General features: G+C 41.2%; 1 long non-coding RNA gene and 1 pseudogene across 1 annotated transcript; one reads left to right on the top strand and one right to left on the bottom strand.

Annotated features, from left to right (window-relative positions):
* The window catches only part of LOC143268211 (bcl-2-related protein A1-like), a 282,316-nt pseudogene that overhangs the window by 250,568 nt on the left and 4,939 nt on the right, over nucleotides 1-26,809 (top strand).
* On the bottom strand, nucleotides 1,086-14,579 carry LOC143268212 (uncharacterized). The gene is made up of 5 exons (XR_013043910.1): nucleotides 14,399-14,579; nucleotides 13,687-13,708; nucleotides 5,664-5,725; nucleotides 4,905-4,929; nucleotides 1,086-1,671 (listed from the first exon to the last, which is right to left on the bottom strand). It is a non-coding gene; the product is annotated as an uncharacterized LOC143268212 (long non-coding RNA).

Here is a 26,809-nt window from a genome sequence, read left to right as displayed (position 1 = left end):
ATTAGCTTATGGGAACTTCCTAAGACACCCTCAGTATCTTAGAATCAGAATCAAGAATGCATGAAAAAGAGCCAAGGCAGGGGTCAGAGATCAGATCCCTGCTCACTCATAAGGTCAGATGCTCAAGGATGAAGGACAAGTCTCTGACCTCCTTTACACTTCAGTCATCCTGCATGGCAGTCCAGGATGAGGCACATAGGCTGGAAATGAGCTACACATTAACACTAGGCCCTTCCTTGCCAGTATATTGCAGATGTGGTCGTTGTGTCAGACTAAACAGCCATTTTACCCAGCAGTCTACACTGTTGGTGCCACGTGAAGCAGGAGTTAAAAGTGAACAGAGGACTATGCATGGACTGCTACAAGTCCTGAAGGAAGAAATGGAAGGGCTCTGTTCTTCCTTTATCATTGGGCTTACTCTGCTAGACTATCACCTACAGGTTCCTTAGAGTACAAGAGAGAATACTGTTCCTCCCCAGACACAGTGGATCTATCACAGGTAAGGACACAAAGTGAACACAACACTTCATGGGCACTGTCATGGTGAATCTCAACAGTCAATTGGATGATACCCAGTACTTGGCAGCAAGTGTGAGATTAGAGCAGTGTACTTTAGGTGAGGTGGAAAGACTACTGAACTCTGCATGACATCATGGCTTAGGAAGGGATCAAGGATATATAAAAAGGTAAGCTGAGCATGAGCATTAAATCTTCTGGTCGCTGACATGTTATAACGGGACTCTGCCACAGATTCCTGCCTGTATATATAATTACCCTGTGTTACAGTCTATAAGCTGAGACTATATTGAAAATGTACCATTTCCCTTTTAGGTTATCTTCACAAGATTTTGTGACAACAACTGAATAAATTATCCAGGCAGGCATAGTTACAATGCAGAGCTAGTAAGTCCATCCCAAACCGTGAATTATTGGTAGTATCACAGACTTAAAACAGTAAATGTTCTGAGGAAATGTGTACCAATGAGAGGATAAGCAAAGCACATTAAATAGCACACTCTGCTCACTTTCCATTATGTCCTTGTAACAGGAACAGAACAGATACCTCCTTTTTTTGTTGTCCTTAATGAAATCTTTACGCCATTGCTAACTGAAAAAACAATGCATAACATGACCACTAGTGGACTCTTGCTCATTGGATCATACCTGGAACATTGTTATCTAAGGTGAATCTCACCCTCTGTCATGAGATGCTAGAACTTTGCCAGGTTCCTTTTAGGAACATCAGCTCTACTCCATCTGCATTACCCACATGTGGGAGAAAGGATTAAGGGTGATTCACCTATTCCTGTCTACAGCAGGTGAAGCCACCCTGACTCATACTAATGAGCCTCAGTTTCCAACAGTTCATGCTATTGAATGAGAGCCAAAGGTGACATCAGATGCATTTTAAAATCTGTAGTTGTGTTTACATTGAAGACTTAGATATATTGGAATTATCCTACATAGGGAAATAGTCTTAAGCTTCTCTTTAGATTTACATATAAAGAAAATGATTATCACCACATTACACAACTGGACAGAATTACAGAATTCACAACATACCTTTTTCATTAGGAATTTCTATAGAATAAAATTTACAGATTTCTGGTGTCATCACATCTGTATGCGGTATTGCTTCTCTCTGCTGAATTCTCTTCAATAAAGGAGAAACTGGGAATGCATCGAGAATAGAGTTTCATGTCAGCCTCATGGCAGAAAAACAGAGGAAACTAACAACTGTGTGTTTGTACATTTGATCTGATTGCTTGTTTCCGGGTACAGTCATCAGAGTGAGATTGTGCTTCAGGAGGATCACTGAATAGTGTACAACCAGTTAAGCATTACATGAACATGACAAGTAAAAGCTAATTTATGTGGAAATGCAGAAGGAAGTGCCCCATGACTGAACACACTTTGTGAGTGTGGTGTCAGAGCAGAGTGGTATCACTCTAATCCTTCTTAGAGCCCATGACACCTTTGCAATGGCTCCATTCACCAGCTGCTCACTAAGACACTAAGAATTTCTTAAGGACTACCCACAGGACTCACTAAGCTAATACAGATCTTTGTAATATATACTATAGGAAAAAGCACAGGCATTCAGAAGTGCCCTGTGATGTCTGTGAGATACCAGAAGACTTCAGCTACACAGGAGTAACTGAATTCAGACAAACTGTTGCATTTACTCTAGAACACTGGAGAACTGTTATTCTTCATTCTTTGACTGCCCCTTATATAGTAGTACATCTCATGGACAATGTATGGCATTGTCCATGGGAGGTAGGAAGGTAAGAAGCTTTGAAAACTTGTGACATTTCACACAATGGAGCAGTAACAGCTGCATTTGTGTGCCAGTGACGACCTCTCCTGACAGAAACAACTGACAGGAGACATGCTCTGCAGGCAGTCCCTGACTCCAAGTGTGAGCTACCTCCCAAATGAGCTGTGGGATTCCTGGATCAGTAAACAGCACCTTCCTCTATCATCCTCAACCTGTCACCGGCCTCTCAGTGACTGAGTCTGAACCTCCGGAACAAAATTGGGAGGATACCAATGCTTCCAGGCTCCAAGTCAATCTAAACCAAGCTGTCACGTGGAGGATGGGAGGAAAGGAAACTCTTTTAATCTCACAAACCTGGATAAACCCTCTACAGGAAGAGGCTGGAAAAGCAGCCTGGTGCCATTGTAGGTGACAGATGTCCCCTGAAACTGTGTGGACAGTCTGAACTGAGTTCAGCTAAAAGAATGGTAGTCTACACAGGCTACATGTGAGTTTGCAAGGTGCTGTTCATCTATTCTTCATGAAAGTTCTGTTTCTCCAGAATCTTTTCCCACACACAGACACACGGGCAATGGACGAAGTCCTACTCCCCTCTGTTGTTTTCTTTTCACTTTTTTTCAGAGAAACGGTCTCTGGCCCACAGTGATCTCAATGCCACTTTGTAGAAATAGATGACTTTGAACTTAAAATTCTCCCATCGGCACCTCTGAAGGAGGTTTATAAAGCTATACAACCACAGCACATCTTTTGCATACTGGGAGCTCACACCCGAGGCCTTAGAAATGGTAGGTATGCAATAACCACATTCTCTCTCAAGAACTAGCTCTTCTTTGCCAAAGGCCTTCATAGCACATGCCTGAGCAAATATACAGAAAACATTTTGCAAATAACGATGCTCTTCTCACTCCTACCTGCTGCCTGTGGTCCCCCTAGTGCTTCCACTCACAGGCAGTATGGACACTGACTACCAGTGAGCAGAAGACCCTTGGAGCCCAGAGTCTAGCTCACATTTAAAAACCTGTTGCCAGGAGCTAAGGAGACCAGAGGTTAACATCCCCTGCTGTTCCTGTAGAGGACACAGGTCTGGTTGGTTTCTATCACAGAAAAAACAGCTCAAAACAGTCTATAACTCCAGTTGCTAGAAACCATACAGCTAATTTGAGTCTGCATATGTATCATAGATACAAATGGTGCACATACATTTATGCAGGTGAACACTTGTATACCCAAAATGAAAATAAATATATCTTTAAAAAACGTCCTTCTATTAAGAAAATGCTTCAGCACAGATCCAGAGACACGTGGTAACTGGAGTTCCTAGTGGATATTATTGTTTAGATGAGTGTCTCTTTTGTGCTCATGCTAATGTTGTCTATTTACTAAATCTTGTAATTATTTTTTATATATATTACATTTATTTTTGTTCTATTAAAATCGTGATCTTAAATTTGCATGAGAGAATTTTTTAATTTTTCATTTTTTCCCTTTTGTTGGAAACAGATTTTTTCATACAATATTCCTAAATTATAGTTTCATCTCCCCCTGATCCTGCCAGTTCCTCCCAACCCCCCCCCTCATCTGGATGTACTCCCTATCTGTCTCCCACTTGAAATAAAAATTTCTGAAAGAAACAACCAAACATGACAAAAGAAATATAAGAGAAAGCAAAAACAATCATATCTAACTATTTCTTTAAAAAATCTTTCTTTCCTATTTGATACTATAATAAGGACATCATTTCCCACGCCTGTTTCTCAATGAAAACCCTCCTCTATACCCATAAACCTTTCCTTGCCCTCTTTCAAAGCATGGCTACTCTTCTAACTAACTGTTTGTGTGTGTGTGTGTGTGTGTGTGTGTGTGTGTGTGTGTGTGTTCCAAATCAGTACTGTACTGTACTGTAAAACTCTAAGGGAAAAACCTCTGCCGCATCACCCCATGCATTGTCTGTCTCCCATTCTCAGATCACTGATCTGACTAGAAGCCTGTGGGCATTCTAACCTTTCATTTTTCTGAATGTCTGTAGGTAGATGAGAAACAATACCCTGGGCATTTGCCTTCTGTGGTAGTAACTACAGGGTCCTGATCTCTGCAGTTTTGACCTATTGAAGGCAGATACTGGGATGTTGCAAGTTAGGGATTACCAAGACCTCGGGCTATAGAAGGTCTCTTGATCTGCATGGACAGCCTCATCATTTACCTCTGTGCCATGGTTTATTCTTCCATAGAGTAGCACACAAACAAATAAATGTACTACATGTGATGGGCTTTGACATATATACTTTAGGTCAAGCGTGTATCCTAATATGGTAATTCAACAGCTTGTCCCTGTAGATTGGACTGAGCAATTGAGATACCTATCTTGGGGAAAACAGATTTAGATGTAGCCTGGTATACACCATTCCAGACTAACTACAGGCATCATAGCTGAATCCAGTGCATATGGACAAATGCCTCCACTATTTTTTTTTTTAACTTAGGGGTCCACTTTAAAAAAAAATACAGTCCAAATGCTCCCAATAGGTGGCATAAATCACAGTGGCTGCTTAGATATAAGGATACCCAGTATTTATAAAATTCATTTGTAAAGGGTGTCTTAAGGAAGAGATTCCATAATACATACTCCTTCTTTGGCTGCGGCAACGCACCTGAAACATAAAAGAAAGAAAACAGTCTGTGGCCTAGGTCATGATGAGTTCTGTTTGCATGGGTCATTGAAACACATATGAACATGATATAATGCCAATCAAAGTGGGAAAGAGTCTTCAAATAAAAGACTCTGCTTTAGTATATCATATGATGGTGTCACAAAAGAACTGGTGTTCCTCACTTGTACCCCTTCCCACTTTTGCTGGTTCCCACACCAGATCAAGAGGCACTATCTGTTTGGTCTCTGCTGCGTGTTCCCTAAGCCACACTGCAACATGCTGGAGCATCTTTATGATCCTGCTATGAAATTAACCCTGCCACAATGTAGCCTCAAATATTTACACTAATGCTCACGTGTTAAAAGTCTAACCTTCAGCATCCCTACACTGGACATAGGAAGATTGCTCCATATGACTGTTGTAGAACGTACTGCATGGAAATTGAGGGGATCTGAAGTGCCTGACAACTTCTAAACCAAAACTTTAAGTTTTATCTAAAGAGAACCTTTTTTCTCCAGAAGAAAAGGCCTGCTCACAAGACTGATAATTAACACTGGATGCTTTGATGCTCTATTCAGTTTGGAACAGGCTGGTACAATTCTTCTTCTCCCCTTCCAAACTAACTCTCTAATACCCATGATGCCTGCTCAGTTTTGTTGTTCAGTGGGATATCCTCTGAAACATAAGATCACTAAAGTAACCTTTCTACTTTAGAGACAAAAAGGCCCTCTTACCTCCAAGGGATTTCCTTCTGTGCGGCCATCTGGTCTAAGTGTGTCATCATTTTCCGTTAAACCTAGGGGGACAGAAAGTCATGAGCTTGCAGACTGTCAGCTCTTGGTCCTGCTTCCTACCTATGTAGCATCTTTGCTTGATGTGGGTAAAAGTGCATGGACTTAGGACATGTGACTAGACCTACTGAACAGGATGGTTGGGCAGCTGCTGAACCGTCTTCCCTTGAAGGAAATTAAAGCAGAGAAAGACCAGGAGAGATATGAGTAAGAGATTTGTTGCAGTTCTAGACAGTGGACACCCAAAGCAACATAAAATAATCTGTCTTTGATTGTGTATTGTTAAATTAACATTTTCACATGTATTCTGTTTAGGGCCACTTGTGAAGTCTCATTTTGGGTGTGGAGGTCAGTGGATAGCTTGTGGGATCTGTTCCTCCCCTTTTGCCAGGTGTGTTCTGAGTTTCAAATCCAGGTCATTGGGCTTAGAGAAGGCATCGATTTCCTTGGAAAGAAGAATTTTATCCTTCCCTGTGGCCAAACTTGTGTTTAAACTTTAGTGTGTGTGTTTACAATTTTTATCATTCCAATTTCAGGTAAGAGTTGACAGATGAGGATGGCAGGAATACAATCTTTTATGTAGTAAAAGTCTCACATGAAACTCTCAACTTGGAAAGAAGAGAATCACTATGAAGGAAGCAGCTGTATAGGATGTCAGCATTTTACTCCAAGATCAAAAAACATAAAGAAATTTGCACGGACTAGGAAGAGAATCACAAGCTAAGAGCAGAACTAGAAATACAAAAGAAACTCCAGGACTTAGAAGATGTGTAACGATAGAATGTTGGCAGATAAATGCCTAGTGATATATGAGAGTGCTTTCATTAGCCACTCTCAAGAAAAAACCCCATGAACTACTAGGAGAAGCAAAGACCATTTTGAAAGATGAAATAGGCAACTTTGAATCCAGAGTGACATCCATTCAGCAGGTGTTAGCACATCTGAAAGTTCAGTTGGATGCAAAAATTGTCCATCAACATAACCAGTGAGGCTGGTGAAAAGGAATAACATCAATATGCAAATATTAAAATATTTGTATATCTTATCTGGAGCTGTGGGTTGTAGTTTGGTTACCCTTTTCTTTACTTCTGGTATCCATTTATGAGTGAGTACATACCAGAGAAGCTAGGTAACAAGGAGGACCTAAGAGGGATGCAAGGAATTCCTGGGAGAGGGAAATAGATGAGACTTCCTGAGTGAACTGGGGGTTATGGGGGACAATGGAGGGTAGTTGTATGGGATGTGAGCATAGGGGAATGGGATGGTGGAACTGGAACAGGGGCAGAGTGGGAGAGCAATGAAAGAGATATCTTGATAGAGGGAGACATTATGGTATGGATAGGGAGAAACCTGGTCAGAGAAGTTCCCAGGAATCCACAGGCATGACCCCAGCTAAGATTACTAGCAATAGTGGAAAGGGTGCCTGAGTTGTCCTACCCTGGTGATCAGATTGGTGAAAAGCCCTAACTGTCATCAAAGAGCCTTCAGTGAATAACTGATAGAAACCCATGCAGAGAGCTAAGCACCAGGCTGAGTTCCAGAAGTCCAGTCGATGAGAGGGAAGATTGATTCTATGATCAAGGGGCATCAAGAACATGATGGGAAGACTTACAGAAACAACTGAACCAAGCTAGTGGGAACTCATTAACTCTGGACCCACAGCTGTGGAGCCTTACATGGGACTGTACTGGGCCCTCGGTGGGGGTGAGATATTTGTGTAGCTTGGTGTGTTTCACTGCACCCTGACTGTAGGAATAGGATCTATCCCTGGAGCATGAGCTAGCTTTTTGGAGCCCATTGCCTAATGTGGGACATCTTGCACAGCCTTGATGAAAGGGTGTGGGGCTTGGACCTTCCTCAGCTGAATGTTCTGGGTTTTGCTGACTCTCCATTGGAGGCCATACATTTTTGAAGGAGGAGATGAGTGGTAGGCTGTGGGGAAAGGCTAGAGGCAGAGCAGAAGGGATGAAGGAGGTATCTGTGGTCAATATGTGGAATGAATAAAAAATTTCTTAAAAAGATTTGTCTAGCAAACTCAAGCATTGTTGAAATGATAATTTCCATTCTTCAAAGGACATGGAGAGGAGTTTTAAACATTTCATTTCATTAATGGAAATCTATATATTTAATGTATTTTGCTTCTTTATTTCATATTTTCAGAAGGAGACAATATTTATGTATCCATTTCATATCATAAGTATATCAATTTTAGTGGGTTCATGTGATGTTCATAAAATCAGCTAAACCAACAACGAGAACTTTAGATTTTCTCAATATTGTGTAGGTAATTGCTTTCTAATGATTGACGGTCTTATGAGTGAAATAAACACTCAAATTGAGCAAGCGAAATGTTACATAAATCAGTTCCAATGCAATAGAGACCCAAGGAATCAACAATCTCTGCAATGTGCAATGATCTGGGAATACAAGCAAATCATGCAAGTGATTAAGTTTCCCGATGGTGGCATGATATTTGGCAATAATTGACTTTACTACATCTTTAACCAGAAATTGTTATGAATTTATTGCAATTGTGCCACATGCCATTCAGATTTCTTGTTCATGGGTATGTATGAATGTGCATGTGTGAGTGTAGGTTTGATCATAGGTGTGGATTAGATTCATTTGCTTGGCTGCAGGTAAGTGTTCATGCACATGGATGCGAGAGGAGGGTATGCACTATCCTGCATTAGTCCACACACTCAGTTACCACTTGCCCTCCATTCTGATCCCCTAGTGTCAGATCCCTCAGTAGTGGTATTGGCAGGGGTCATCCTCCATTTTCCTTCCTGCCTAGCTTTATGAGGGACCCTCAACCTAATGCCAATTCAGGTATGGACACAGGTAAGTGCCCCATACCCAGCTCTCTGGAGTATTCTAAACCTATTCTAAACCTGTTCTATCATAATGTGCTGCCCACCCATGAAGCCTCTCTATGCCCAGACCCAGGCAGATTTATCAACTCTCTTATGAGTCTGAATCACTTCTCTCCTTCCATTCTACCCACCGGCAGGCCCAGACCCAGAAAGGCAGCACATGTGTCAGCCCTTTTGCTGACTGTGACCCATGATACTCACTCTTCACCCTGTGTGACTATGCCACACCAAACAGGTTATGGAGGCCAATACTAGGACCATCTTTTGAAAGCTCACCCAGGACCCTTAACTCATCCCACCACTTAGTCTCAGACATAAAGTGGTAGCCAGATCCATGCACAGAAGTCGTACATTTTTGGCAAGGCCTAGGTGAAGGCCATGTGTTTTGTCTTCAAAAAAGCACTATAAAGGTGGACACTTCTCAGAGGCTTCTGCATTTCCATGCAAAATGAGGGTGTCTGTACATGAGGGTGCCTGCAGCACAGCTACAGACGGGTATAAAGTAGACACAGTGTCAAGGAAGTTAGCAGACATTGCACTAATTGGGGTCAGAGCATTAGGTGTTCGAGAGTTCCAAATTGACCATCAAAAGTCAGTGGTTTGGCTTTGTCACTTTCCATAAATTTTGGGACAAACTTTTTCAGGTTTTTTTAATGTAATTTAGTTGTTCTTTTACACTAATCTGATTAGGAGACCTTTCCTAGCTGATTTTAGACTCAACTCTTCCCTCTCTTTTTTCATATTCAAGTGTATCAGCTGTTCAACAGCAAGGTTTCACCTCTACCCACAAGGCAAGGGCATGAGTCAGATAACCTATTAAGATTCAACCGTCTTTCTGGGCATGCAGTCTCCAGAGAAGGTTTCTGTTTTGTCTTCTTCTCTCCAAGTTGTCTTGTGACTCTGATGAGCTTAGTGAGGGAGAGAAAATTATGGAATAAAAGAGACATGGGACATAAGAGACTCAGTTGGGCATTCTTTTGAGCAATGTTTCAATGTTCCCAGGTAGAAAGGATATCACACACCTTGATGCATTACCAGGTGCAGTGTCTACAGGACCCATGATCCCAGAGGAATGCACCAGAGAAGGGAGGAAGAAGATAATGGGGGTAGAGACTGCTCCTAGGTCTAGGAGGGACACCTTGCTCAGAAGCAATAACTGTTGAGTTTAAGGAGAGGAGACACAATGTATTAAGGCTACTGAGATTGTCTGTGAGAAGGAGCCAAGCCCAGAGTTGTTCAATGAGACAATGCAGAAGATCAGACAGACTTGTAAAGATCAAAGTCCATCAACCTACCAAAGAGATGAGAGCCTGGAGGAAACACAATCCTCAGATATGAACTCATTTCCACCCAAAGACCACCATGTCAGATACTCCAGGAGAAAGTCATAAATATACAAAACATAGAGGACAGACACAGCCTGTAGCAAGATGTGTGTCAAGAAGGTGGATCCCCAATTGCTCATGTCCTTTAGCCCTTGGAACATGGGTATTAGCTTATGGGAACTTCCTAAGGCACCATCTGTATCTTGGAATCAGAATCAAGAATGCATGAAAAAGAGCCAAGGTAGGGGTCAGAGATCAGATCCCTGCTCACTCATAAGGTCAGAGGCTCAAGGATGATGGACACGTCTCTGACCTTCTTTACACCTCAGTCATCCTGCATGGCAGTCCAGGATGAGGCGCATAGGCTGGAAATGAGCTACCCATTAACACTAGTCCCTTCCTTGCCAGTATATAGGAGACGTGGTAGTTCTGTCAGAGTAAACATCCATTTTACCCAGCACTCTACCCTGTTGGTGCCACGTGAAGCAGGAGTTAACAGTGAACAGAGGACTATGCATGGACTGCTACAAGTCCTGAAGGAAGAAAGGGAAGGGTTCTATTCTGCCTGCTTCATTGGACCCTAACTGCTAGACTGCTCTTGAATAATCCTTTTGTACACTGTGAATATATGTTGGTGTGATTGGTTTAATAAACAAGCTAAATGGCCAATAGCTGAACAGGTAAAAGTTAGGTGGGAAAGCCAAATTGAGAATGATGGGATATGGAAGGGTGGTGTCAGAGGAGTTGCCAGCCAGATGCAGAACGAGTCAGACATACCTAATTGGATAGACGTAAAAGCGCTAAGCCTCATGGGAGAAGATACATTAATAGGAATGAGTTGTAAGAGCTAGTTAGTAATAAGCCTGAGCTATTGGGTAAACATTTATAATTTATGTTAAAGCTCAATGTGGTTTTTATGAAGCTGCTGCTAGCACCCAGAGAAACTCTGCCTACAATAGACTATCATCTACAGGTTTCTGTGAGTATAAGAGAGAATGTTGTCCTTCACCAGACAGAATGGCTCTATCGTGTTAGTACACAAAGTGAACTCAATACTTCATGGGCACAATCATGGTGAATCTCAACAGTCAAACAGTCAATTGGATGATGGAAGTGTGAGATTATATCTATTAGGTTAGCTGAGGTGGGATGACTAATGAACTCTTCTTGGCATTATTGCTTAAGAAGGTGTGATGGTTATTGCTTGCCAACTTGTTTGCATCTGGAATGAACTAACCCCCCAAAATGGAGGGCATATCTGTGAGGAATTTTTTTCTTAAGTTGAAGTAGGAAGACCCACTTCTAATTTGGATCTTTGGAAGAAATAGGCTGTAATGCCAGTGAAGGAATGCACTTGTTAACAAGACCAGAACAATCAGGCAAAGAGCAAAAGCTTCCTTCTTCCATGTTCTTATATAGGCTTCCAGCAGGAGGTGTGGGCTGGATTAAAGTGTGGCTTCCTGCCTCAAGTTCTCAGTTAAAGGCATGTGTCTTCATGCCTCAATTGCTTGTCTTTTCCCAGCTCAAAAGATCTAGATTAAAGATGTGTCTTCCTACATCAAAGGGGGAAGTGAACAGGAGCTCCCATTCCTAACCAAGAAGCTATCTTCATTGGCAAACTCAAGGGAAAAATCAGTTTTCTCCAATAGAGTCTCATTAGGTATATTAACCACGCTTAAAGGTAGACCCAATGCAAGCATGCAAGCTGTAGATGGCCAACACACAACATACTTAATGGTTTTGTAGACTTTTTGGGTCTCATATTGCTTTTGGGGGAGCATTTTTAAAATCTTACTGGTCTTTTACAAGTATATTATAGTTTCTGATTTGGTGTTTTTATGTTGCTTTGTTGAGTGTGTGTGTGTGTGTGTGTGTGTGTGTGTGTGTGTGTATTTGTTGTGCTTTTACACTGATTATATATTGGTTTTCTTTTTTAATTTGCTTGTTTCTTTTCTACAGTGAGAGATAAAGATAGTGGATGGGTGGTAAGGTGGGGAGAATCTGGGAAGAGATGGAGAAGGGGAAACCAAGATCAGAATATATTGTATAAGTTTTCAAGAAAGAAAAGGAAAACATTAAATTTTAAAAAGCAACCCTTGAAAAAGGAGTAATGTCCTGGGAAATACTGTCTTCAAATGGCAAAGTACACTTTCCCCAGACTCTGCTTACCACTGTGCCATTGAAAGAGGAAAAGGACACCCCCCTCTCATTTTCCTTGTCCTTATTGATATCTTTCCCACTCCCTGATCCTCTAACACAATGTGTAACATGACCACCCCTGGATCCTTGCTCATTGGATCAAACCAGGAACACTGTTATCTAAGGTGAATTTCACCCTCAGTCATGAGACGCTGGAACTTTACCAGGTCACTTTGAGGAACATCAGACCTACTCCATCTGCATCACCCACATGTGAGAGAAAGTATGAGAGAGGGTGGTTCACCCATTCCTGTCTACACCCGGTGAAACCACCCTGATGCATACAAGATGAGCCTCAGTTTCCACCAGTTCATGCTACTGAATAAGGTGACATCAGATGCATTTTAAATTCTGTGGTTGTATATACATTGAAGACGTAGATATATTAGTATTATTCTACATAGGAAAAAGTCTTAAGCTTCTCTATAGATTTATATATGAAAGAAAATAATTTGCAACAGTATACACAATTGGACAGAATTATGGAATTCCCACAGCACCTTCCATTTTTATTGGTGTTGTTTGTGTGCTACTTCAGGAACGGGAGATCCTTCCACATCCTGAGGGGCAACAGCTTGCTCCTGACAAATTTCCCTTAAGAATTCAGGAACTGGGAATGCATTATAACAGGGAGTCATGTCAGCCTCATGACAGAAAAACAGAGGAACCTAACAACTGTGTGTTTGTCCATTTGATCTGACAGCTTGTTTCCGGGTACAGTCAACAGAGTGAGAATGGAGCTTCAGGAGGATCACTGAATCAGTTAAGCAATACATGGACTGTGTAGGTAAAGTCTAAATTCATGGCAACGTGACAATAGAGAATACTGGAAAAAGCCATGTATAGCAAAAGCCTAAGTGAAAAACCCCTGCCCCATCTCCCCATGCAGTGTCTGTCTCCCATTCTCAGAAGCGCTGATCTGACTAGAAGCTTGTGGGCTTTCTAACCTTTCATTCTTTGGAATGTCTGTATGTAGATGAGAAGTAATGCCCTGGGCATTTCCCCTCTGTGGTAGTCACTACAGGGTCCTGATCTCTGCAGTTTTGACCTATTGAAGGCAGATGCTGGGATGCTGGAAGTTAGGGATTACTAAGTGCTTGGGCTACGAAATGTTTCTTGATCAATTCTTGAACAGCCTCATCACTTACCTCTGTGCCATGGTTTATTCTGCCATAGAGTAGCACACAAACAAATAAATGTACCACATGTAATGGGCTTTGAACATATATACTGTAGGTAAAGTTTTCATCCTAATTTGTTAATTCATTAGTTTGTCACAGGAGATTTGACTGGGTAATCAGGATACCTATCTTGGGGAAAAACAGATTTAGACACAGCCTGGTACAGAACATCTCAAACAATCTAACGAGATCAGATCTGAATCCAGTGACAGTAGACAACCCCAGTTTTTTTTTTTTAACTTCAGGTACTACTTTTTTTTAAAAACCAAAATCCAAGTTCTTCCCTATAGGTGGCTTAGATCACAGTGGTGCATTAGACATGAGGATACCCAGTAATTATACTTTTCTAAAATGTGTCTTAACAAGGAGATTTTATAATACATACTGGTATGTTTTCTAGACTCCACCTGAAATTTAAAGGAAAGAAAACAGTTTGAGGCACAGGTCATACTAAATTCTGTTTACATGGGTCTTTAGAACACATGTTGACATAGTATGATGCCAATCAAAATGGGCAAGAGTCCTATGTGTTAGTATATTATGTGACAATGTCCCAGAAGAACTGGGACTCTATAGTTTGTGCCATTCCCACTTTTGCTGGTTCAAAGGCCAAATTAATTTGTTTGGTCTCTGCTGAATGTTCCCTAAGCCAAGCTGCATCTTTATAACCTGACTGTGAGATAATTCCTCCTCCAGCTGGGCCTCAATTATTTACACTAATCCTCATGCAGTAGAAGTCTTACCACTCAACATCTCCATGCTGAAACCCAGAAACTTTGGAACATAAGTAGAACATAAACTGCATCAAGATTTTAGAAACCAGAAGTGGCTGTCAACTTCTGAGTGAAAATTATACACGCATCTAAAGAGGAACCCTTTTCTTCAGGAGAAACTATCCTCTCACACAAACTGTGATAAATGGCACTGCATACTTTTATGTTCAGTTCAGTCAGGAGCAGGCTGGCACAATTCCAGTTCCTTTTCTCCCTGAGCTAACCCATGATGCACCTGGCTTTTGTTAACTGAATTTCATATCCACTACAATGTAAGGGACAAAGTAACTTTTTATATTACTTTGAGAGGAAAGGCAGTCTTACCTCCACCATCATCACGGGTAGCTCTCCCTGTTTTCTAGAAGAAAATGTAGTGGAGTTTTCGTGTATCTCTAAAAAGACAGAAAGTAACTTGTCAACACATGGTATTGTTTTTAATTACTCCAGGGATGTATAGAAGTCTATGTGGCTAGCATATGTGACTTGATCTAATTGTTACCCCCAATCCACTCCTCCTCTGCTTCTCTGTTCAGAAAGGGGTAGGCCTCCCGTGGGTGTCAACAAATCATGGCACGACAAGTTGCCATGGGACTAAGCACCCCCCTTGCAATAAGGCTGGGCAAGGCGATCCAGTATAAGGAACAGAATCTTAAGAGCCAGCCAAAGTGTTAGGAATGGTTTGCTTTCTGCTTATTCCAGAACTGTGGATTATATTACTGTCACACAAATTAAGGCAAAGAGAAGAACTGAAGAGAAATGAGGAACAGAACTTTTGGCTTCCTAGACAATGGGAATCTAAATCAATGTGGAAGAATCTTTCACTGCATGAAAGTAAATAAGTCTTTCAAAATACACACTGCATTTATTCTGGTTGGAGGAAACCATGCATGTGTGTCTGTGTGCAGGTGGAGTTAGGAGGAGCTCTTCAGGGGTCTGGTTTTCTCCTTTCACCATGTGAGTTGTGGGATTCAACTGCAGTTAGGTCAGCAGGCTGGGCTGAAAAAGTCATTATGCACTGATCCAACCTATCTTTTCTAATAAAAGAAGCTTTATGATTAAGCAACAAAATACTGTCACTTCCTGTTTTAAAGCAGGGAACAATTGATACTTCCTGAGGCACATGTCTCAAATCTATTTCAACCTCCACCAATCCATATATGTTGACTCAGAATTTATCACTAGTTATGATCCATGCTAATGTATCCATTTTACTTGGGAAATTTTACTAGGATGAACATATCTGAAAATATTCTTGCCTATGTTGTGTGTACATTATTCCCTAAAGTATAGCATATCGTGTATTATATTTTGTTATACTGTGCTGAGTATTGTCAGTATTCTACAGGGTTCTAAGGAGCATGGAGAACATGTATGTGTTATAGCCCTATAAGACACAGTGTAATATAAGGGCTTGATTAGTTTCAGATATTGGTGCTAAGGAGTCTGGAAAAAATTCTAAGGAAATACTGAGACAACTGTACATAGTAACACAACTCTGCAAGTCATGACGAAAGAAGGAAAGGAAGCATGGAACCACCTTCCAAATTCACATTATCTAAGAATTCATCCAAAGTACAATGTGAAAGAATCAATCAAAAATTCCAGAAATTTAAGTTCAATGTTGAGTTAGTAGTGCAATTGGGAAACAGTCAATTTGGGTATAGCTGACAACAATGATATTATCAACTATCAAGTACCAACATTTATGGAATTACCACACAAAAAAGAGCAAAATTAACATATGTCTCAAATTTAAAGGTAACACTGGACAGAAGTCAGAATAAGAAATATATCCTTTTCAATTGGCACAGTATAGTCACAGTGTACCATCACATAGTGTACCACTCTCAGAAGAGCACTTGCATGTAAGACTGCACCCACACCACCGCCTTCTCCTCCCATCTCGTTAGTTCCCTTTACTTTGTTCACATCATATACACATATGTAATTTTATTTTTACATAAAAACCTAGTCCTTCAAATGAAAGAAATTACCTGGGACTTGCCTTTTTCAATGAACATAAGACATTTAACATGGCAAGTATATTCACTTACATCTATGTTCTGCAAATGACATAATCCCATGCTCCTTAATAGTTTACACAGTGTCTTACTTAGGGTTTCTATTGCTGTGACCAAACACTATGATCATAAACAACTTGTAGAGGAAAGAGTTTATTTCAGCATACAATTCTCTCTTCACACTCAGTTTCTGGGGGAACTCTGGACAGGAACTGAACAGGGTAAGAACAGAGTCAGGAGAGGATGCAAAGGCCATGAAGGAGTGATGCTTACTCACCAAGGCTCGCTCAGCCTACTTTCTTACAGCACTCAGTGACACCACCATAGGGGTGGCACTGCCTACAGTGAGGTGGGCCCTCACATATCAATCATCAATGAAGAAAATGCACCACAGGCTTGCCTATGGGTGAATCTGGTGGCAGCATTTTCTGAATGGAAGTTTCCTCTTCCCAAATGACTCTGGTTTGTGACAAGTTAAAAAAACAAACAAACAAACAAAACAAAAAACAAAGACAGCACACCTGGATTTCAGGGAGAAGGGGATTCTGACCCCCGTTTTAATTTTTGAAACTATAATTCAGTTACAACATTTCTCCCTTCCCTTTTGGGGAAGGGAATTTAAATTAAGCAAAGTATAAGTAACCTGAAAATTCAAGATGCTAGGAATATGACCTTTCATGAAGTAAAAATCACATATAGACTACTCTACTTCCTAAAATCTTTTCTGTTAATATTAAGCTCATTGTGGTCTGGCAGCTTTATTGGTGAAATTAAGGGTTAAGGCCAACAACTGAAATGCTATGTATATTAGAAGCAAGGAACTATATGAGAAAGCCACAGACGATCACAACTTTTGTGATTAGAATCTCAAGGATTTTACGATATGTTTGAAATACTTGACCTTATTGCAATAGTAATAGAAGTTGGTTATGAGACTGTTGCAGTAACGTAAAATGTATTTCAGGTAATTGTATCGTGTGTGTGTGTGTGTGTGTGTGTGTGTGTGTGTGTGTGTGTGTGTGTGTAAGTGCCTGACAATTAAAATATGAGAGCTAAAAGAGGGCATGGCATACCATGATGTATCACCCTTTCTCCTTTCTTTCAGACAGGGTCTCTCACAGATGCCGTAGATAGGATGACAGCTAGCAAGCACTAGAAATACTACGGTCTATTCACTCAACAGCATGGGATTACAAATATGAACAGTTCTGTCCAATTTTTTTGTATGTGTGTGAGCAGATTCAAGCTCAGATCTACTGCTTTTTCAGTAAGTATTCTTCTCATTGAGCCATTAATTACCTCAATGATAAATCTTATAAAGCTATTTGAAATGGTATGTTGATCTTGGTTGCAAATCTCTCAAACAGAACTCACCATATGGCCTGTAAGTGTGTAAATAATGATCAAATTTAAGATTTTATCATACTTCATACATATTTTGTGGAAATAAACCAAAACAGATAATGGCCTGTAAATTATGCATGTATGTTTTAATCTTAACTTCATAATATTTCTAGGCCATGTAGTATACATGTAAGCTTTGTACAGCTGGCACAAGTCTTTAAGGAAATTGCAAATACAACAAAAATAAGTAGGGACTTTTTTTCACAAGGTCAATGTCAAGGATACGCACCTTCATTTTACTTCATTTAGGGAAAGCTATAAGGAGAGAGATAACTCAGTGGGGTTTCTGTCCTCCCATGCAAAAGAGGCATTCTGTACAGGACAGGCTGCCTCCAGCCCAGTTACTAGTGGAGAGAGAGTGGAGTGTTGGGTCAAATTTCAGACAAGATACCTTCCTAATTTGTGTCATAGCACTGAGAGTTTCATGAGGGCCAATGTGATGACCACATGCCAGTCACTCCTTCACCTTCTTCCTTACAATCCCTAAGGTTTGGGACAACCTTTTCTGGGTTTATTGTTCTTCTAATATACAGTCTTGCCCTGTTTATGGGACTTCCTCTGGCTGACTGAGTCCAGCCTTTTCTTCTCTCTTCACATATCCATGCCATACAGCTAGGCATCAGGAGCCCTTTAGCTGTGCCTACCAGATCCAGGACTGAACCAGATAAACTACTAAGATTTGATATCTTTGCTCTCAATGGCCTTTCCTGTCCGGTGAGTTTGGTGAGGAAGAGATAATTAGAGATAATACAAAAGGCAAAGAACTATCTGGACTGAGTATGGGAGCATGCCAGAGGGTTAGGCTATATTCTGTGGACAGTGTGTTCTACTATACAGTGTCAGGCACTAAATAATTAGTGGAAAAGAACCTCCAAGACTCTAAGGATAGCCAGGCACAGAACGCAGAATGAACATGGCACCCAGGAAATAGGGAAATTTCTGGAGAAGGATAAAGGGCAAGAAACTGTAACGAGGGATATGAAGTGTGTGCGGCTAGAGGTGGGGTCATGGGGCTCTGTAGGACACGCTACTCACAAGCAGGAGACCCAGAGTATACAGTGAGTAACACAATGCATTAATTCTACAAACACTGCCTGTTATGGTGGAGCCAAACACAGCTAAAGAATGAGAGAATGCAGGAGAAGCCAACACACTTGTGGGGATCAAGTGCCTCGAGCCTAATGAAGAGGCTCCAAGGAAGACACAGGAAACTCATTTCTGAGATTATGAACTCCTTCCCCTAAAGAAGACAAGTCAGGAAAGCCTATAACAAGTGAAAGATACAAATGGTGACAGCACAGAGGACAGACACAGCCCTGTGACCAGATAGGTGCCAAGATAGCCGATACCCAAGTGCCTATAGTCCTTTAGTCCTAGGAACTGAATGTTGAATGTTCTGAATATTGAAGGCTAAACCAAGAATTTCTGAAATGGGGCCAAGTGTGTGCTAGAGTTCAGGATCTAAGATGGATGTCAGACCTCTAATCTCCCTTGTCTCGGCCATCCTGTATGTCAGTCTGAGGTGAGGAACACTGCCTACAAAAGAGTTCAAGTCACCAGGTGGTAGGTGCACACCTATAATCCCAGCTCTCAGGAGGCAGAGGCAGGCAGATCTCCATGAATTCAAGGCCATTCTGGTCTACAAAGAAGTTCCAGGATAGTCATGGCAAATACACAGAGATCTTGAGAAACTAAAAAAAGAAAAAGAAATAAAAGAGCTAAAGTCATACACTGAGCCCTTACTCCCAGGACATTGTAGCCTTGGGGTTTTGACAGAACAAAAAGCCATTCTTGGGTCTCTTTAGCCACTCCACCCTGTGGGGTCCATGAAGTGCTGCTACAAGACCTGGGAGAAAAAGAGAGAGAACCTGTTTCTCGGGCATCATTGGGATCACACTATAAGACATTTACCTATGGGTCCTGGTAAGGAGAGAAAGTTGTTCCCTATAGATAAATTGGCCCTGATACAGGTTATACTCAAAAGTGAAAAACAACACTTCATAGGCTCCATGATGCTGAAACCCAGCTGTCAAACTGATGAGGTCTGTGTCCTCTGGGCATGCCCTTGGGGTTTATCTTGATTAGATTAAGTTAGATGAGAAGAGCTGTTCCCTATGGGTACAAGCATTCCCTTCGATGGGATTCTGGGCAGTATAAAAGTAAGAAAAGTCAGGAGAGTACATTCATTCATTTTTCTTTGCTTCTGGGCTCTGGTTGCAAGGTCAGTCTCCCTCAAGTTTCTGCCTCTACTGCTTCCCAATTATGGACTCCAAACTCAAACTATATGGCAAACTAAACCTTTCTTTGCCCACTGCCTCTGGGAAAGTAATCCTAACAAAATTTCCAAGGAGAGGTATAACAACATTCCAACGCTTGTGCATTGGGAGTGGCAGAGGAAGAACAGTCTATGTGTTCTTGGAAATACAGTCTTTAAATAACAGAACCAGGAGCAAAGCACCCTTAACCCTACCAGTGTTAACTATTATGCATTGGAAAGAGGAAAAGCACACAGGTTTCTGTGTCCTTGCTGATCTTTCCCACTCCCTTGGCCTCCCAAGTACAAGGTCTAAGATGACCATGCCTAGGGCTCTCTCCCAATGGACCTGACTAGAAATGCCTTTATCTAATTCAAATTTCATCCTCATTCTTGAGATTCTGGACATTAAACAGATCACTCTTGAGACTTTCCACATCTGCATCATCCATGTCTGGGACAAAGTGACTGAGAGGGTGGCTCAGTCATTCATGCCTACCCCAGGTGAAGCCATACTCATTCATAGGAAAGTCTCAGGTTTCCTATGGTTTACCACTACTTAATGAAAGGCAAAGGTTACCTTTAACCTTTAAACCTATTTATCCTATTTAAATTCTGTGGTTGTATTTCTACAGATAAGCTAGATAAATTAACAGTATCTACACACTAAAAACTACAGCAAAACGTCTCTATAGATTTATAAATAGTGCATAGTATAAAGGGCATCTATTATACATAACTGAACATAATTCCCTCAGTACCTTCTGTTTTAATGTATGTTTCTTTGGAGGTACCGGAGATGATTTGTGGTCCATCTGTATCAAGTGGGATCACGGTTGTTTTGATGGTCCTTTTCTTTAGTACTGCAGAAACAGGGAATGCAGTCACAACAGGGAAAGTTATGTCAGCTTCACAGCAGACAAACAGAGGAAACTTAGAATAGTTGAGTGTTTGTCACTTGATCTCCTTATTTATTTTCAGGTAAGTCACTGTAATTAGAATGGTGCTTCAGGAAGATCACTGTGTCAGTGTCCAATTAATTATGCATCACATGATGATGTAGATAAAGACTATTATGGTCACATGATGTAGGTAAAGTCTAAATTAGTACAGATGTGACAATAGAGAAGGAAGAGCAATGTGACTATGTTACGTTGGTGTGGTGACTGATACGCAGCGTTCAAATCCCAGTTAGAGCATCATGACACAGTGAAATCTATGCAATCCCGCTGTGATCACATCTTTGCACCAGTGAACTAAAAATTCATAAGGACCCCCAGGAGTCTTATCGGTGTAAAAGATATGTTAAACCCTAAGGAAAAGCACATGGATTGTACAAGTGTTCTATGATGTTTGTGAAATGTAAAAACAATTCAATTAGACAAGAATGACTGAATCCTGAGCAAGTGTTTAGTGTGCTACACAACAGTGACCAGTGGTTGTTTAATTTCATTCTTTTCTTATCCGGGATATTTCACAGCTCATGCAGGACATATGGTATCACTTTAAGTAGGTTCAGAAGGTAAGCAGCTGTGTATTCCTCTAACTTTTTAACCTTGGGTACCATGTTAGGCATATCCATGATGCTCTGATCAAAGTCCCTGCCAGATATAAGCAAAGAGATAGATGCTGTGCCTTTGATCCCTGACTCCAATTATGTATTTCTTCCAAAATAAGTTGTAGAAGGTCTCTGAATTAGTAAACACAGCCTTTCTCCAACATCTTCATCCTACCAGGTACCTCTCAGCAAGTGACTCTGATCATCAAGGACCCACACTGAGAGGTGACTTATGCTTGTGCCTTCTGTGATGACTCAGAGTCTAAGTTATTCTAAATGAAATTGTCACATGAACGTTAGACCAAAAAAAAAAAAAAAACAGTTCCTTTAAATTGGCCAACCCTGTATAAACCCTCAACATGAACCGACAAGAAAAGGGGTCTAGTGCTTCATGGTGTAACTACTCTCGAGGTGCCAAGAGATAAGAGGAAGGCAGTGGCTGCACAAGGCATGGCAGTGCGTCTTATCTGCTCACTGTTCCCTCATCGTTTTTAATAAAATATGTGATTCTTTGAGAATTCCATAAAATGTATTTTGATCATATTCATCTCCACTCATCACCCTAACTCTCTTGATTCCATTCATATCTCTCCACTCCTTACCAGCTCTGTGCTCTTTTAGTCTCCCTAAGTAATTCACCAAGTTCAATTTGTGCTAATCACATACATATATATGGGCATGTGGCCAACCTCTGCAATTCAGTCAACCTGTTACTGGCAGAGTCAGCTTCTATACACTCTCCTTCCATCAACAGATCTTCTATTTCAGTTTATTATTTTTGTTTTTTCATTGATTATTTGTTATGTTTTGTTGATGAAAAAGGCCTCTAACCCAGGCTGGCCTAAAATTCACTATTTAGAAAAGGCTGGTCTTGAACTTATGACTTTCTTGAATCTACCACTCTAAATCAAAGATTACAGACTGTGTAATCCTGGGTACATTACATTGAGTACTTGGGATGAAACTCGGGTTTTTAGACACGATAGGCATGTACTAAGCCAATCACCATAAGAGCGCCACTTAACACATCAGCTCACTGGTGAGAGCCCGAGCATGTAGACACCACCAATGTGGATAGAATGATGCCCAGTGGCACTCTTCCCTGCTGCCTGTGTAAATGCACCAAGAGCAAAAATGGAATAGGCAACATGGAGTCTAACTACCCATGACAGGAAGTAGCCTTACTGCTCACTGTCCAGCTCTCCTTTACAAGTATATTGTTGGTTGCTCGCATAGGACCCATATAAGATCAAAGAGGTCAACACTGTGGTTTGTAGGGAAGAGAGGTTCAAAAACCTTTCTCACCCCTAACTAAGAAGCTATTGGTAATTTATGGCTTCTGTGTGAGGGAGGGAGAGATTAATTAAAGGTGTTGTCCCTGTAGCATTATCCCAGGTTCAGTGGATGCCCCTACATGTTTGCATATATGTTTAACATAAAATGGACTAGCAAGTTATTTTTTAAGGATAAAATTTGGAAAAATGTAAAAAGGGAGAGGATCTATGAACAGTAAGAGTTATAAGGGATGAATAAGATGAAATACGGTGCATAAATATATCAAAATTAATAAAATTATAATAATTAAAAAAATAAAATTTAAATGAATTGCTGGATTGATGATGCAGCACAGATCATTAAATGAATGATGACTGGAAATCTTAGTGCACACTGTCCTTAAATTTTGTGGCTCTTTGTGCCCATGCCAATATTGTCTAATCTGTTAATGCTTTTCTCCAAAACTTACAGGAATACATCAGATCTAAGATAAATCGACTTTGAACTATTCATCCCACTCTCCCCTGTACTTTAATTGTGGGCTTTGTCATCTTAAAAGGAGCACTGTGCTCCTCTACCATTCAAAGCAGTGACTGTCTGCTGCATGCCGAGTGACAGTTCTCTGTAGGCAGAGGAGGTGAAGCTCTGTGATTTCTAGGCCAGTATGGTACATAAGTAGGTAGTTCCAGTATAGATAAGGACAAACTGTGAGTCCCTGAAACCCGCCCCCAAAAGCAATATATTCTCAGAGAATGAGGTAGAACACATCAACCTCCAGGTGGTGACTGCAGTTCTCAGTGCACATGTACTTAAATTGTGTTCCTCTTTGGGCCTATGCTTCTGTTGTCTACTCTGTTCATGCTATTCTCCAGATCCCAGAGAAACCCATTTTAGAAATATCCATCCTACTCCTCTGTATATTTTATTTAATTGTGAGACTCTGTCATCTTAAAAGGAGCACTGTGCTCCTCTACCATTCAAAGCAGTGACTGTCTGTTGCATGCTGAGTGACATTTCCTAGGACTTCCAACCACCACAGCCGTCACTGCAGTGTTTGGGATCCCGATCGATCTGCCTTACTGCAGACAGATGTAAGAGTACAGAGCTCTCCACGGGGATTACTGTGCCCTTGATGAGGTAAGAAGTGGCTCTTAAGATGCACAGCTAAGGAGCCTCATCACTACCTCTTGAGTTCTAGTTAACTCATTTATGAAGGAACACAAGCATGTAACTGACCCTGCATATCTGAGATGAGGTTTGAATACATTTTTGTAGTTACCTTGTATTCTGATTTTCAATGTACACATCTGTAACTGGAAATTGGGTTGTGAAAAAGGCATCCTACTTTTGGGGGGAAAACAGATTTAAACAAGAATCGAAGTACAATACCCTCAAATAACAAAGGATTACTATTGAACACAAGAACCATAGAAATATCCATGATTACTTACTTGTTGTGGCCCTTGCCTTCAAAAGAAACTAAGAAAAAAAATTTAACACAACAATTCTCAAATCATTAATATGTTACATCACAGTGGTGTATCACACAAAATACAACCAGTGTTTTCACAATTCCTACCTCAGGTGTGTCTTAGGAAAATGATCCCACAATACATACCACATTTATGTCTTATAGTCATCACCTGCAATCAATAGGAAAGAAAATATTTAATGTCATGATCATGCTGAGCAATGTCTACAAAGCTGTTTTGCCCACTAACATCATGTGACTGAAATCAGGACAGAGAAGAGTAGTAACAAAGAGACTATATTAATGGGTACATTATTCGATGATGTCACAGAGATCTGGGACTCTGTCCTTTGTGATACAAACTAGTACTGGGCATATTCAGTGGCAGATCAGGTAAACCTATCTGGCCTATAGAGGGTTGCAAAACTTACATCACATACCATCTATAAAAACTTTTATGTTTCACTAAGGTATTTTTTGTTTCTAGACTATGGTTTACAAATAACTTGAGTATATGGTTGGAAGCTTAGTGTGTCCAGCTTGAGGATGTTCAGAGGATCTTTCAACCATGAGGACTGGTGTAAACTAGAGGCCCCCACCTTGGTGGGATCACTCATACAGCAGGACACAAAGTTGTGCCACATTGTGATGTATGCTGTCTTGATCAGGACCAAGTTGGTACAGTTCCATTCCCTCCTCTTCCTAAATAAGCTCTCTAATATCCGTGATGACTCAGATCAGTTTAATGAATGAAATGTGATACCCACTGAAGCACAAGGGGACCACCGAGGTAACCTTTCTACCTCAGAGAAATGAAAGTCCCTCTTACCCTCACAGTCGTCACTGGTCGGTGTTGCTTGTAGTGGGGTGAGGCCGCACTGGTGGTAGGTTCAGGGGACACTAGGGGAAAGGAAGCGACTCTCAGCTCACGGGACTTAGTATTATTACAGGGCATCTTTGCTTGATGTGAGTAAAAGCAACTGGACCTGGAACATCTTATTAAACCTAATGAACAATATGGTTGGGTTGTTGCAGGACTGTCTTCCAGGAAGAGAAATAAAGGCAGAGAGTAGCTCTGGAGAGAAATGAGGAGCAGATTTTTTTTGTTTGTAGGGAATGGTAATCTCAATCAGTGAAAAAGCATCTATTATGTGGTGTAATGATGAAATGAATCATTCAAAAATTTCTTTTTATGCGTATTCTGTTTGAGAGGCTCAACAGCTGGCAGTGCATCCAGCAGAAGTGACCCTTCTGTACCTGGTTCTCTCAGTCAACCATGTAGGTTCCAGGCTCAAAGTATTGATCTCAGTCTTTACAGCAAGTGCCTTTACTGCTAAGATCTCACTGGTCCCCTATAACAAATCTTATGATAAAAACCACAGAGTACAATCAGTCCCTGAGATGACTTTCAGGGTAGGGCAATGGCTACTCTCTTCAGCTTCAGGTGAAGTTTTTACCTATGTACCTGTAGTACAGGTCTGATCCACACTTTTATTAGAGACTCAACTGCCTTTCCAGGCATGTTTTTCTGAAAAGGGTCTTTTCTGCTCTCTACCAGTGATCTTTTCAGTCTCATGAGCTTTGTGAGAAACTGACATTTAGTGATTACAGAAAGACCTAGAACACCCGGGACTGAGAATAAGGACATGTCTGGGACTTAGGACCCATTGCATGGACAATGTGTTGCAGTACGGAGAACCCACAATAAGGTAACACAAAGAAGGAACCACATAAGCTTCTGTGGCGATTAAAAAAGAGAAGTGGCTGGGGAAGGAGAGGGGCAGGAAATCATAAGAAGAGCGACAGAAAGGGAGTGACTAGAAGAGGAATCCTGTTTCTCTGTCACACACAGCTCAGAAGCAGGCACTACACACTGAATCCACAGTTATAGTCTATGATAGAGAGCAAAAAAAAAATCTGTAGAATGAGAGAATCCTAGAGGAGCAGACATAGTTCTGATTAGCCTGGGCTGTGAGTCTACTGAAGAAGTGACAGGGAAGCCACTTAGAGAAGAGAGACTCCTTGGAGCATAATCTCATGTCCCCAGGAAAGAAGAGACAGGTCAGACCACGCCAAAGTGGGAGACTCAAGTACTGACAGCGTAAGAAACAGACACACATTATGGTGCATAGAGAACTGATCCTCTCCTGTCCATACAATTTATTCTGAGAAACATGGGCAGTATTTTAGGGAAGCTCACAAACTCAGTCTCTGCATATTGGAGGCTGAGGCAAGGATGCCTCTAAGAGCACCAAAGATCATCCAGAGGGCAGATCCTTTCTCCCTATGTCATCCATTAATTTAAAGGATCAAAGAAGGATATCACCCTATAACCCTCCTTGACTCAAATTACACAGAATGCCAGTTAAAGTTAAGGAACATAGACTGCTTAGAGCTAATGACACACATGAGGCTTCTATTTATCAGGACATCGCTAAGGTAAGAATGAGGCTAGTGTTGCTAGAGAAGCCTGCTAACTACTTAGCAGTCTGCGATGTCCTACAAGGAGGGACTAAATGGTCCACAGAGGACCTAGTAGGCTCAGCTCGCGCGTCTGCACAGGCGCACTTGTGCTCCTGGTGCCTGTCTGGCTTCCCAGGGCAGGGGGCGGAGCCTGTGGATAGCCCCGGAGCTTCTAAGGGAGGTTGGACCCGGGCACGTTTGGAGTTATTTTGTTATTGTGAGGAAAGGCCTTGCTGCGAGCTTAAGAAGATGCGGAGAGTGTCGATCCACGCCCTCACCTCCCGGTTTA

The sequence above is a fragment of the Peromyscus maniculatus genome, chromosome 12 (assembly GCF_049852395.1).
Source record: "Peromyscus maniculatus bairdii isolate BWxNUB_F1_BW_parent chromosome 12, HU_Pman_BW_mat_3.1, whole genome shotgun sequence".
NCBI lineage: Eukaryota > Metazoa > Chordata > Mammalia > Rodentia > Cricetidae > Peromyscus > Peromyscus maniculatus.
The sequence above is the reverse complement of the archived record's forward strand: the minus strand, read 5'-3'. Positions and strand labels throughout refer to the sequence as shown.